The sequence below is a fragment of the Chelonoidis abingdonii genome, chromosome 22 (genome assembly GCF_003597395.2).
Source record: "Chelonoidis abingdonii isolate Lonesome George chromosome 22, CheloAbing_2.0, whole genome shotgun sequence".
Lineage (NCBI taxonomy): Eukaryota > Metazoa > Chordata > Testudines > Testudinidae > Chelonoidis > Chelonoidis abingdonii.
Genome location: NC_133790.1, coordinates 19,818,258 through 19,830,232, shown reverse-complemented (window position 1 = coordinate 19,830,232; position 11,975 = coordinate 19,818,258).

Genomic DNA, 11,975 nt, shown 5'->3' with positions numbered 1-11,975 from the left:
TTTCTCTGTCACTGTGAGGGGCCAGGAGGACAGGGCACAAGCTAGAAAAGCCAGGGACATGAGGCTACAAGAAGGTGTTGGAGCATCTCCCTCCATTCAGTGTGGATCACGCTTCCCCGTCTGTCCAAACACGGAGCAGATACCAAGCAGAGGATTTAGGACCTGATTTGTAAAGGGATTTAGATGTAATTAGGCACCTTTAAAAATCTACCCCTTAGCCCTTTAGCTTAAGATATAGATACTCCTGCTTTAGCTCTAGAGTTCTCCTGTTCAACCCCTGGTGATAATCTAGCTGACAGTCGTTACAGAGTGTTTGGCACCATGTAACATTTATCAAGATCAGGGGGGAGCTGTGTTAGTCTGTATCCACAAAAACAACAAGGACAGATGTATTTGGGCATAAGTTTTGTGGGAAAAGACCCTCACTCTGAAGAAGTGGGTTTTTTACTCACAGAAGTTCATGCCCAAATAAATCGCTTAGTCTTTAAGGTGCCAATGGACTCCTTGATGTAATATTGATGTTAGACTAAGAAGATTTGGTCAGAGAGACGTAGAGTAAGGATCGTTATCTGCTGACATGTGCATCGTTGTAAAGCTGGTGATTGCCCCATAGTTTAAAAAAAACATTTCTCAAGATATTCTCCTGCACTGGCCGTTACAGAGAACGTCAGTCCGTGTGATGGCATCATCGGGTTCCTGCTAAATATTATTAAGGACTAAAGGAAGGACCCCTTATAATAAATTATACTAGCAAAATCTGTTTCAATTAGAACATGAAATAATAATTGAAAATGTACAAATTTATAGGGAGGTACTTTTATTTTTTTAAATAAAAAATCTTATTTAAAATAAAACCTAAACTGAAAGTTAAATTTGAAATGTGAAATTTGTAGTTCTTAAAACTCAGGATTAAGATTTTTTAAAAAACTGCAGCCAGTGTACAGGGAGTGGATTTGCATGAAGGGGCCGTTCTCCAGCATTGGGGGTTTAAGAGAGATTTAAGAGGGTCCCAGGCAGAGACCCATTTGCCTCAGGAAGCCAAGCTCGTCTGGATTCCCCACCATGGCCTGGGTCCCTCTGCTCCTCACGCTGATCACTTACTGCTCAGGTGAGGGAATTGTTTGCTTTAGTGGCAAAAATACACTTGCAGGTGAGGAGGTTTGTCTGTGACGATCTGGAGTCCTTCTGCTGAGTTTGTTTGTAACGTTGATTTCAGGGATCAGTTCGCAGCCCGTGGTGACTCAGGAGCCCTCAAAGTCGGGGACCCCAGAAGGGACTGTCACTCTGTCCTGCAGCCTGAGCACTGGAGCCATCACCAGCGGCAATTATCCAGGCTGGTTCCAGCAGAAACCTGGCTCTGCTCCTAAGTTGCTCATATATGAAACTAATAAGAGACCCTCTGGGATCCCTGCCCGGTTCTCTGGGTCCATTTCCAGTAATGACGCTGCCCTGACCATCAACAGTGTCCAGGCAGAGGATGAAGCTGACTATTACTGTACTGTATGGACTGGTAGTGCAAATCACAGTGATCCAGCCAGATGGGGAAATGAGACAAAAACCTCTCCTGTCTTCATCCCCTCCAGCTGGGCTCTGCACTGGCTGCACAGTTTGCTTCTTCCCTTCAATACATCAGACACTGATTGCTCCTTATTTGGAATTTCAGCCACTTGCTGTCAGCAGGGGGCGCTGCTCCACCCACTGCCCATTAAACCGCTCCTGTCCTTTCCACTCAGTATCGTTACCAGGAGCAGCTTTTAGAGCCACCACTCATAGTCAAACATTCAATTCAGGTGATCACACCAGGGTCGGAAGGGAGGGTGCCGATCTTTCTACCGGTGGCGGTCCCAGTGGGCTTTGATTCTGATTGAACTGACAATCATTTGGTGTGCAGGCTCTATCGCGGTCCTAAGGGACATCTGTCCCTTACCATGGACCGTTTCTTTTTACGTGATGGTGGAGTGAAAGCGTCACGGGCAGCCTGTCATTCCAGAACTCAACTGGCGCTTGCATTTAATTAACAACTTGAGTGTTGACGCAGAGCCTTAAGCTCCTGAGCCGCTTATATAAACACATCACGCCCGGGCCACTGCCTCTGCAGGCTGCAGAGTTCTGCCGCCAGCATCTGCAGATGATTCTGAGCGCACAGCGACCGCCGAGAGAGCCCGCGCAAGAATCACAGACTCGAATAAAATAGAGGAGCACCAGGCCCTTTCAGGTCTATTGTCAAAATAGAAACACAAGTCTCTTACTCCCGGATCAGTCATGTACTACGCAGTTCTGCAGTACACATAATAGTCTCCCACGCAATAGAGTAACCAGACTCAAATCATGGCGGGATTTTGCCAACTGCCCCTAGGCCAGACAAACGATTGTCCACATCAGGGATGAAATTCATATATAACATCACTGTACATAACAGCGGCGTCTGCATCCATTGAACATGTCAACTGAGATGCAGCCCTCCTATCATACGGGTTGCCTTCTCAATGGTGCAGATTGTTAAATCAAAAAATCTATCCATCATATATTATATACTGTCATTCATCATACTGTCCTTTCAATTCTATCCATTTGTATTTGTCATTTCATATTAGTCCTTAATACTGCTTTAACTGGCGTCTCGCCTGTCTCCTAGCGTTATCTGGTGTGGTCCAATCCCTGTGCACACGTCATACTTCATAGTACTTACAGTGTAATACAAGTGTCTGCAACTTCTGTAGACACCTAACTTTGCTTTACGTTCAGCGAGACATCTTGACACATTCTTATCGGGCAGTAGTCATGCTCAGGCTCACACCACGGTTGCCGTCTGAACCAAGGTTAGCGCGAGGCCCATCTTACACAGAAAACGTTTCTATAGAATTCTTAGAAATCTAATTCTATACCTAACTAAGGGATCTAAAGATCTGATTAAGGGTCAGATCCTGCTTCTACTAAAGTGAAGGCAAGAACGGCAAACTGTTCCAATGGACGAAATTTGTATTAACTAAATCAAGTGAAACGTTGAAATGAGTTTGTGATCCTACTGTGCACTATTGTGTGGACTCTCCAAACGAGTCCCACAGAACCGAGCACGAGCAACTAGACATAGTTGACGGAGACTCATCAGGGCAAGCTCGAGACGGACAGAAGAGCCTTGTATGAAGTCACCATTGTGCGCTACACGTACAATTCCCTCATGAGCAGCAACAGTAATAAACAGACCTCATCTGTCTGCCATGCGAAACGCGGAGGATGATGTTAATAAGACCGATTGTAATTAAGTCTCTTTAGAAACCAGCAAAGCGATTGGGGACCCCCGACCTGGTGCTATGTAGACTCGGTGGTTACCTCAAGAAGTATCTTGGGATCGTTCCCAGTTGTTGCTGTACCTCTAGGATGCAGACGACACCACTTAATTTAACCAACTGCAAAGCGCGCCAGCAAGTTTAACACTTGTTTCCCAAATGGACACGGACACGCGGTGGCAGAGTACAGATGAAGGACCCTGGAACAGATAGATACCGTCTTCATGGATTAATCACTTGTGTCGAGGTGACAGGAAACCAGGAAATCCATGTAAACAAAAAATCCAAGTCAGTGACAGATAATCATAAAATTAATACCTACAAAAGAAGAATCCTTCCATGTAACCCGACAAGTAAGTGATCAGCGTGAGGAGCAGAGGGACCCAGGCCATGTGGGATCCAGATTTCACGGCTCCAGGCAAATGGTCTGTGGCTTGGACCCTCAATCTCTTCTTAAACCCCCAAGCTGAGAACGGCCCCCCTCATGCAAATCACTCCCTGCCTACATCTGTGCCTGCTGTCAAATATCCTCCACCATCATTCCCTATGTGAGAAAAAAGACGTAAAAGGGCAGTCTATTCCACCTGTGGGAGTTCACACCGGGATAATCAAAATGGTATTTCCTGCTGCTAGCTAATAACTCGCAATCTGCTCTCTGTCCATCATCCCAAAAGCCCCCACATAAACCCCACGGGCAAAAGTCCTTTTAAACCTCCCTCCCATTGCCATAGAAGAATCATTAACTCGTGGCAGGACTAGTATCACAGCACATTCCCAGGTCGTAAGTTCTTTTGTGGACTGTTGCCGCATTTACACACCAGAGATAAATTCATGCGCTTTAACTAGTTCGAGATAAAGTCTCACTGGAGTGAGTGGTCCACCTCAATATGCATAATGTGAGGTGCTGGGAAGGCGCGCGCGAGCCGCGCGCGAGCGACTGCTCAGAGCTCATTGCCAGGCGGATTCCCGGCGGCCACCGCGGTCTGGCATGGCAGTTCAATCCCAGCTGAGCTTCCCAGTAGAAGATAAAAATTGCGGGGACCACTCTAATTGCGAAGCACCAAGCACCTTTCATTACAAAGAACAACTGACTCGCCCCTCTAAAGGCCTGACAACTATTTGCAGACCCAAACGAGAGCCTACGACCCAGAGGACAGTAATTAAAGAAGACGTTGCGAATTCTCTATCAAGTCGAATCAAAGCCAACTCGGTATTCGTTTCTAATAGGAGAGCGTGGTTAGTAAAATTCCTTTCTGCCCAAGCAAGTCACCCAGCGCAGAATGTGATTAGAAGCAAACGCTCTGCAGGAAGGAGAGAGAATCTTCATCTTTTCAACAGTTTAGTGAGCGAAAAAGCAGAAGCTCGCGAAACGTCAAGGTTTGGGCGCGAATTCAGTAGACGGCTAGCTGCTGGCCAGCTGACACCCTGTGGATGAGTCTGCTGAGCAGCCGCAGTCCTCAAGATGAAGGCAGAAAGGTACACAGGTAGAAGTGTAAGCAGGTCTGGGAGGATGTGTACCATCGCAGGTGGATCACAGAGAGCCTCTCAAGGACCCAGCAAGTGCTAGCCTAAAAGCCAGCAAGCTGAAAAGGAACAGGTCTATCTCCTTGAGCCTGCATCCACCTGGCCCTCCTGCCATGTAACTGTCCAGCAGGACATGTGCATACAGCTGTCGCACACCCAGTCACCCATGAGGGGCGACGAATTTCCACTATTTAATACTATAACGACCTAGCGCATAGCAGTCAACCATAATCTCTAGCGTCTATACGGACACCCTACCCACTAAGTCGGACTCTGCTGGACCAGTCTGGTGACGGTTTTCAGTCTCAAGCGCCGCCGCCATACATGCTTTTGCTGCCTGCAGCCTGTGACTCAGGACCCCCTGAGAGTGTACTGGCAACAGATTATGCAAGCTCACCACCACCGAAGCTGCCTGGCCCCTGTAAGGAGCAAAAAACTTCTCCTCTCATAATCGGCGACCGGAGCTAGGGCCGGAAAATAGCCATAGGCCGGCTTTCATAATCCTCTTCGATCTTGGAGCGCAGGATTGGGAAATGCGCCTAGGACCAAGCGCTATCGAGCGATCTCCCTGCTCGACTGTCTGCATCCATGCCTTCCTCCCCTCTCCTATACAGGGTGCTGTCGCGTGTCACATCTCTACCACGCTTGAAAGCAGAGATGCTCTCATTCCGGCCATATACGCGGCTAAAACATCCTACTATATGGCGCATAGCGCCCGAGACCTTCGCTGATACATGGGCTGCTGCTCTATGAACCAGAATATGGTCCTGGTGGAAGGATAGTCCTAGGTTGTATTGTGGTGAAAAAAGATGATTTGAAAACTGCCTAACCACCCCCCTCAGCACGCTCCGTGGCTAAGTCAAACGAACCTTGGCCCACTGCGACGGCTGTTCGGTGGAAGTAACGTCACCTTGAACTTACTTAGATTATTGCAAATGTAACGCCCCTCTGTGAGAACAGCGCATTCTCTAAGCGAGGTCAGAGCCGCCTTCGAACAGCATGGTATACGACGCGGAGACCATGCCAGGCAACACCCAGTGGAACGTTAGTGGGCGAGCAGGCTGAGGGACTGGCGTGCTACATAAATCTTCATGGCCTCTGCTCCTGTTTAAATCAACATTTGCAGGCTCAGCCTCCTACCGGGCCTTTGTACATGTCCAAGATCTGTTCCTTCATACTCTCGGCTCAGCTCCTGCGTGTGAATATCCCTGCCATCGTTAGACGAATCATAGAATCAGACACTTCCAAACGTGCGACATGCAGAGAGCACTTGCGGAGGGAGCGCGAGCGCGAGCGTCATGAAAAACCCTCCAATGGGATAGCTGAGATCTAGAGAGCTGGTTCGATGGCGAGCAGATCTCAGGTCTCCCTCACGCATGCCGCAGCCCAGGTAAGTCACTGAGCTCGAACTCAGCACAAGCGTCAGTTGCTCTTCAGTGACAGATATTAAGCAGATAATAGAGTCCAAACCAGAATATGCAGTAGGCGCTCCCTCTGCATTCTGACTGACAGAACAACAGTGATCTTGATAATTTGCACGTATATCACGACTGCAAGGACCACAGCGAGTTATGAGACATTAATCTGAGAACAGTGTCAGCATCCAAGATCTCGAATGCAGCAGTGGCACGGCAAAAACTCACACGCGGTGATCACTGGCCGGAAGCAGATTTGACCCTCTAGGGCCAGAGTAGGATAACCTAGGTCAATATGTAACGATCCTACACTCTTCAGAGCTGACCATCGCTGATGGTACTGTCGACAGAGGGGAGTTCCATTCTGGGAACAATAGTACGTAATACCCAAGTGGTATCGTCCACCAGTATAGCCTGGCAAGATAGTTTGACTCAAGCACGGCTGCTGGGTAGGCAGGCTAGAGCCAGTTTTCATACTCCTCTTTCTTCCACACCATAGTGATTTCCCCTCAGGCCATCTGGTTCGAGCGCGCCCTGTGAGGGGCGTTATAGGGAAGTCTCTTGTATGAGTGATGCAGGACCTGACAGCTAGGAAAGAGGCTGAAGATAAGAACCACTAATGCATTTGTACTATCCAGTCGTGGAGTTATCACTAAACGGAGCCTGGAGCGCCACCAGACGTAACTATCATGGACACGAGACACAGGCGAGAGAAGGAGATAGCCTGAGATGCAAAAAAAGTATGTTTTAAAGTCGCTCCAAGTCTCCGCACTTGCGATAAGCGATACATCTGCTGCGAAAGCATTTCTCCCACAATACGTGCCCCAAACACTAAGACGATGCACGCAGCAGGAAACACGGAGCCGACACATGTGAGATAATTATCAACTCTCTATCCACTCGCCTTTCCCTGCCACGCTGGGGTGATACGATAATGAACGGTAGCCGCCCTTCCTCCTTAAGATGGGGCCAAGGTCTCGGCCAGGACTTTGTGAGATCATAAATCGGCTTGACCAACACAAAACATGCAGTTCCCTTTAGAGTTCACTTCCCACCAGGGAGCCCTAGAGCCTACAGCCAGAGACCATAGCCGTACCTGAGAGCATCCTGAGATGACCCACCCCTCGCACCCTCCATAAGACTGTCCAGGCTAAGAAGTACCCACAAGTGGGCGTGGTCAGGAGCTAGGTGCTGCTGTAGTCGTTTCACTCAAAGACTAAATATGGAATGTTCAGTCCCACCCTCCATGGAGGGACTGCGAGTGCTGCGAAGAACACCAACACAAGTCCGCGAGACAGTACAGTGGCAGAGGCCAGCTGCGATGTCACGGCACTCATAAGAGCCAGGAACTGAACTGTCTAGCGTCTAGCTCTGAATCAGGCACTCCTACGCCACTGCTGGGTCCTGAGAGCCGCTCTTGCATCCACCTCACGATGCAACATACCTCATCCCCAAGACCCCCTCACACCGTCTTAACCCTATAACGCGGGATCCCCCCATTCCAGCCGTGAAATACGTTCCTGCCTTCATCTGAAACCTGCTGGCTGCTCAGCAGACTCCTCTAATGGCAGCGGTTCGCTGGCCCAGTCCACAGCCGTCCACGCAATCTGAAAATCAGTCCCAAACCTTGAACCCAGGTTTCGAGCACTTTTCCTCACTAACGAGTGAACAACAAGATGAATGATGTGTTCCCTAACTCCAACGCTTCTCCTAAGCCAGAGGTGTGTGCTGTCCCATAAGTCACCATCCCTGCCGCTGGGGCCTTGCCTGTGGAAGGATTCACATCACGGCCATTATAGAAACAAATCCATGAAGCTGGCCAGGTTGAACCCTGGGGGCGCGGGAGGCGTGTAGAAGAAAGGAGCATACGGACGAGAGCTAAGCAGGCCTCTGTCGCCTCGTTTAAGCAAATCTGTTCCGTCTCCGATGTCCGTCCAGGGTGGTGGGGGGCCGTAGAGGCCCATATACCTGTTTGGGGTCTGCAGAAAGTAGGTCTAGCTCCCCAGGCCAGCTAGGAGGGCAGGCTATGTCAGTGCTTTCATTTGTGAATCGAACCAAGAAGTGGGCTTCACGTGCACAGAAAGCTTAGAAGAGCGGGCTCCACAATTTTTTACTTCAATACTGATCGCAAGGGAAGAAGCTAGCGGGCACCATCAGTACTGGCCATGGCCCAACGGCGCCGGGATACATCCTGGGCACAAAATAAGCCCTGAGCGAAGTGCAAAAGAGCCCCAATGGACTCGATCAGAAGGCTTCCCATGACGAGAGAAAAAATACAGTCATTTGATGATCAACTCCATGGTGAAGCATCATATTAATTCGAGTTAAAAGAGCCGAATAGAAATTTATCTCTGGTGAGAATGGGGCCAAAGTCCCACAAAACGAAAATCAATACAACCTGGGCAATTAATCTGCTGGTACCTAGCTCCCTATGGCACGATAAAAGATTCTTTCCTAAAATCTGCAATGGAAAAGGAAGGATTTAAAAAGGACTCACATATGTCCCGGTAAAGGGCACTGGTGAGGCCTTTGAGATGCAAGGAAAGAATTGCAAGATATAGCAAGACAGGAATACATTGATCCCTCATACTCAAAACCAGAGGAAAACCCTTGCCCTTAATTACATGTATTTCCTCACCCGAAGGTACATACACAGTCAACATTCAGAGCCAAGGAGAGACTGCATGAAAGGGGCCGTTCTCCATCCTCCCCGGTTTATGAGACCGAGGTCCACCAACAGACCCTTGCCTCCAAGGAAGCCGTCAATCTGGCTGACCGAACCAATGCCCCTCTGCTACTCAACGCTGTCCACTTACTGATCGGTAAGAAAGGATTCTCTTCGAGGTTTAATTTAAAACTTGTTCTGTCACTGACCTGGAGTTTTATGATTCGTCTTTCACTTCCAAGCAACGAAGATTAATCAGAAATACAATCCAAAGGTCTCAGTAACACTCTGACTCACCTAACCCGCAGACGTGTCCCAACTGAAACTTAAAGGTACAACCTCACCGCCCTCAGAGGTGTACACATTTAAGGTGCTCGTCCAGCAAACTGGGAACACCACAAGATACCTCGAGAAAACAACGATCAACAAGCCCAGGCCGGGGTCCCCAATCGCTTTGCTGGTTCTAAAGACCCCTCTAATACATCGCTACTTACCATCACCAGCTCCAGGCAGAGAGATGAGGCTGAATTACTTACTGTTGCTGCAGACGCACTAGTGATCACCAAATGGGAATCAACACAAACCCCCTCGTCGTCCACCCGCCCAGCATGAGTTCATCAACCGCTACTCGTTTGCCAGTCTGTAGGCTCGTTGGGCAGTCCCCTATCACAGTAACCACAAACTTTAACCACGTTCTGGACTATATACCAAATCTTCGTCCCATTGGAACCCATTTGCCGTTTGCCTCACTTTAGTAAGCCAGGACTGATCCCTAATACAATCTTAGTCCTTAGTATAGGTTAAATTAGAATCTAAAAAAATCAGAAAACATTTTGTACCGTAAGAATGGGCCCGACATAAACCCTTGGTATCAGAGTCCTGGTGTGAGGCCTGAGGCCTGAAACTGAGTAAGGTCTAATCGATTTGTCTAACTAAAGCAAAGTTAGCTGCTCCACAGAATTGCAACATAAACTTAGTACTAATAAGATACGTGTGCAGATGCACCCACAGATAACAGAACAGGCAGAACCCGTCTAAAGACATATAAAAGGACTAAATGAATAATGAACAATAACAGGACAATATGAAGACAATATGAATGAATAGACAGTATGCAAATTGTGATAGATTTTTATCATTCTAAACAATCTGACCCAGTAGAAAGCAACACCGTAATGAAAGACGGGGACTGCATCTATGTGTCATGATTCGAAGCTGTTTGTAGTGTGTAAATTCATCCTGAGTGGACCACATCTTTGAGTCCTGGGGCCTTTGAGGGCAGTGCATATCCCGCCACTTGACTGACTGGTCCATGCCGGGGACACAGTTGATGCAGAACGTGAATCTGATCCAGTGAGCGTAGAACGTGTTTCGTTCGACAAAAGGACGACCAGGTGCCTTCCATCTTATTAGGTCTGTGATAGGGATCCTCGGGTCAAGCTGTCCAGCCGATCTCAGAGCTGGTGCAGCACGACACGACGGCCGACAGAGAAAGCAACACAACCGTGCGTCTGATACACGTATAAAAATTCTCTCCAAAAACACGTGATGTGGACTAGCTTAAGGCAGTTCTATGATGGTTATAACACCAATAGTTTTAATTTAAATGTAAAGAAGCAAGTGAATCTAAAGGAGAATACAGACTTATATCAGCCGGAGTCAAGCACCCGGACGTTTCACACATTACACCATCGACCGAAAAAAGAAAAGCACCATCAGCGTGAAGAAAGTGTCCTTAGAAAAATGCATGAGCCCGCAAAATGATTGGTTAATAGAGATCAAAGTCCTCAACGGGACCACCAAGAAAAGATCCCATCCTCTGCCACCTACTCTCTCCGCCCCAGAAAGCCCGCCCTGTATCTCCCCCCTGATTGAGTACAGAGGTTCCATTGAGTCCCATGATGTTTCTTTTGAGATGGATAAAATATAACATGCATGTGAAGTGTGAGGGCAGCCACAGTTTCTAACAGATCTAAACACTGAATACTGTGCTGCTGCTGCCTTGGGATGAATCTTCTCCTTAACTCCCACAGAGACTGGAGAGAATAAAATGTGATTCGAGATTCATCTGGAGTTTCCCCATTATAACTCTTGGCGTGTGATGTTCGGTACACTTAGACGGCCATCAGGAGGCCCCTCCCCCACTTATTCATGAACTGTTATAACAGACAAAAGTAACTGTTCAATAACTACAATTGTATACTATACAGTTCATTGTGTCATCAGACACGTGGTGTTGCCACACCACGCTGCGTCCTTTCAAAGACCTCAATTCAGCCGAGTGGTGGGGAGGAGGGAGAACAGGGTCCTTGCACCCGAATGTACATGAATTTGTGTCAGAAATTGATTGAACCACTTCATTGGGAATTGCTGGTATTAAATTCTGCAAAGGTTTTTACTAATTACATTATTTAAACGCATATACATTGAATCGCGAACATACTCTGCAAAACGTTGCCCAGGAATGTCCATCAGAAGGTGGCTTGCATCACTGATGATATTACTATCTGTCTATTTTGACCGGAGGACAGGTCATGCGCACAGGTCCCCTGTGGCTGGCTCTAATACAAACACAGGAACACAGGAGAGGTGGTCCTGCTCAGGAGGGAACTACACTCACTATATGAGGGAGAAACAAATGACATAAGCGAGAGATTGCGACAGACCGCCTGTTGGGTGTTACGAAGGCAGATATGAAGTTCAATCATCCTGCGCGCCGCTTGCCCAGTGTTATGCTTCTTTCTATTTCAGCTCCATCACTTAGGATGATCATATTGTGAGGAACATATCCCGGGTCAATCCAGTCACATCCCAGTCTCCACTTGAGCTGACATTGTATTGTAGTTCATGGGCGGATAGGCTGAGGAGGGTGCCAGGATAGAAAGTTGGAATTAAGTTACTGCGAGTTTGTGTCCCTCCAGGGCGCATTTGCTGTGAATGCTTAACATAGGTTTGAACAAATTAAATTCCTAATAAGTGAAATATATTAACGCCATATGCATTAAGTGCAGTGTCTCATTCCAAGCCTTATAACACGAACGGTGATCATCCCCATTTGTATAAATGTCCACCGTTGTAATCCGA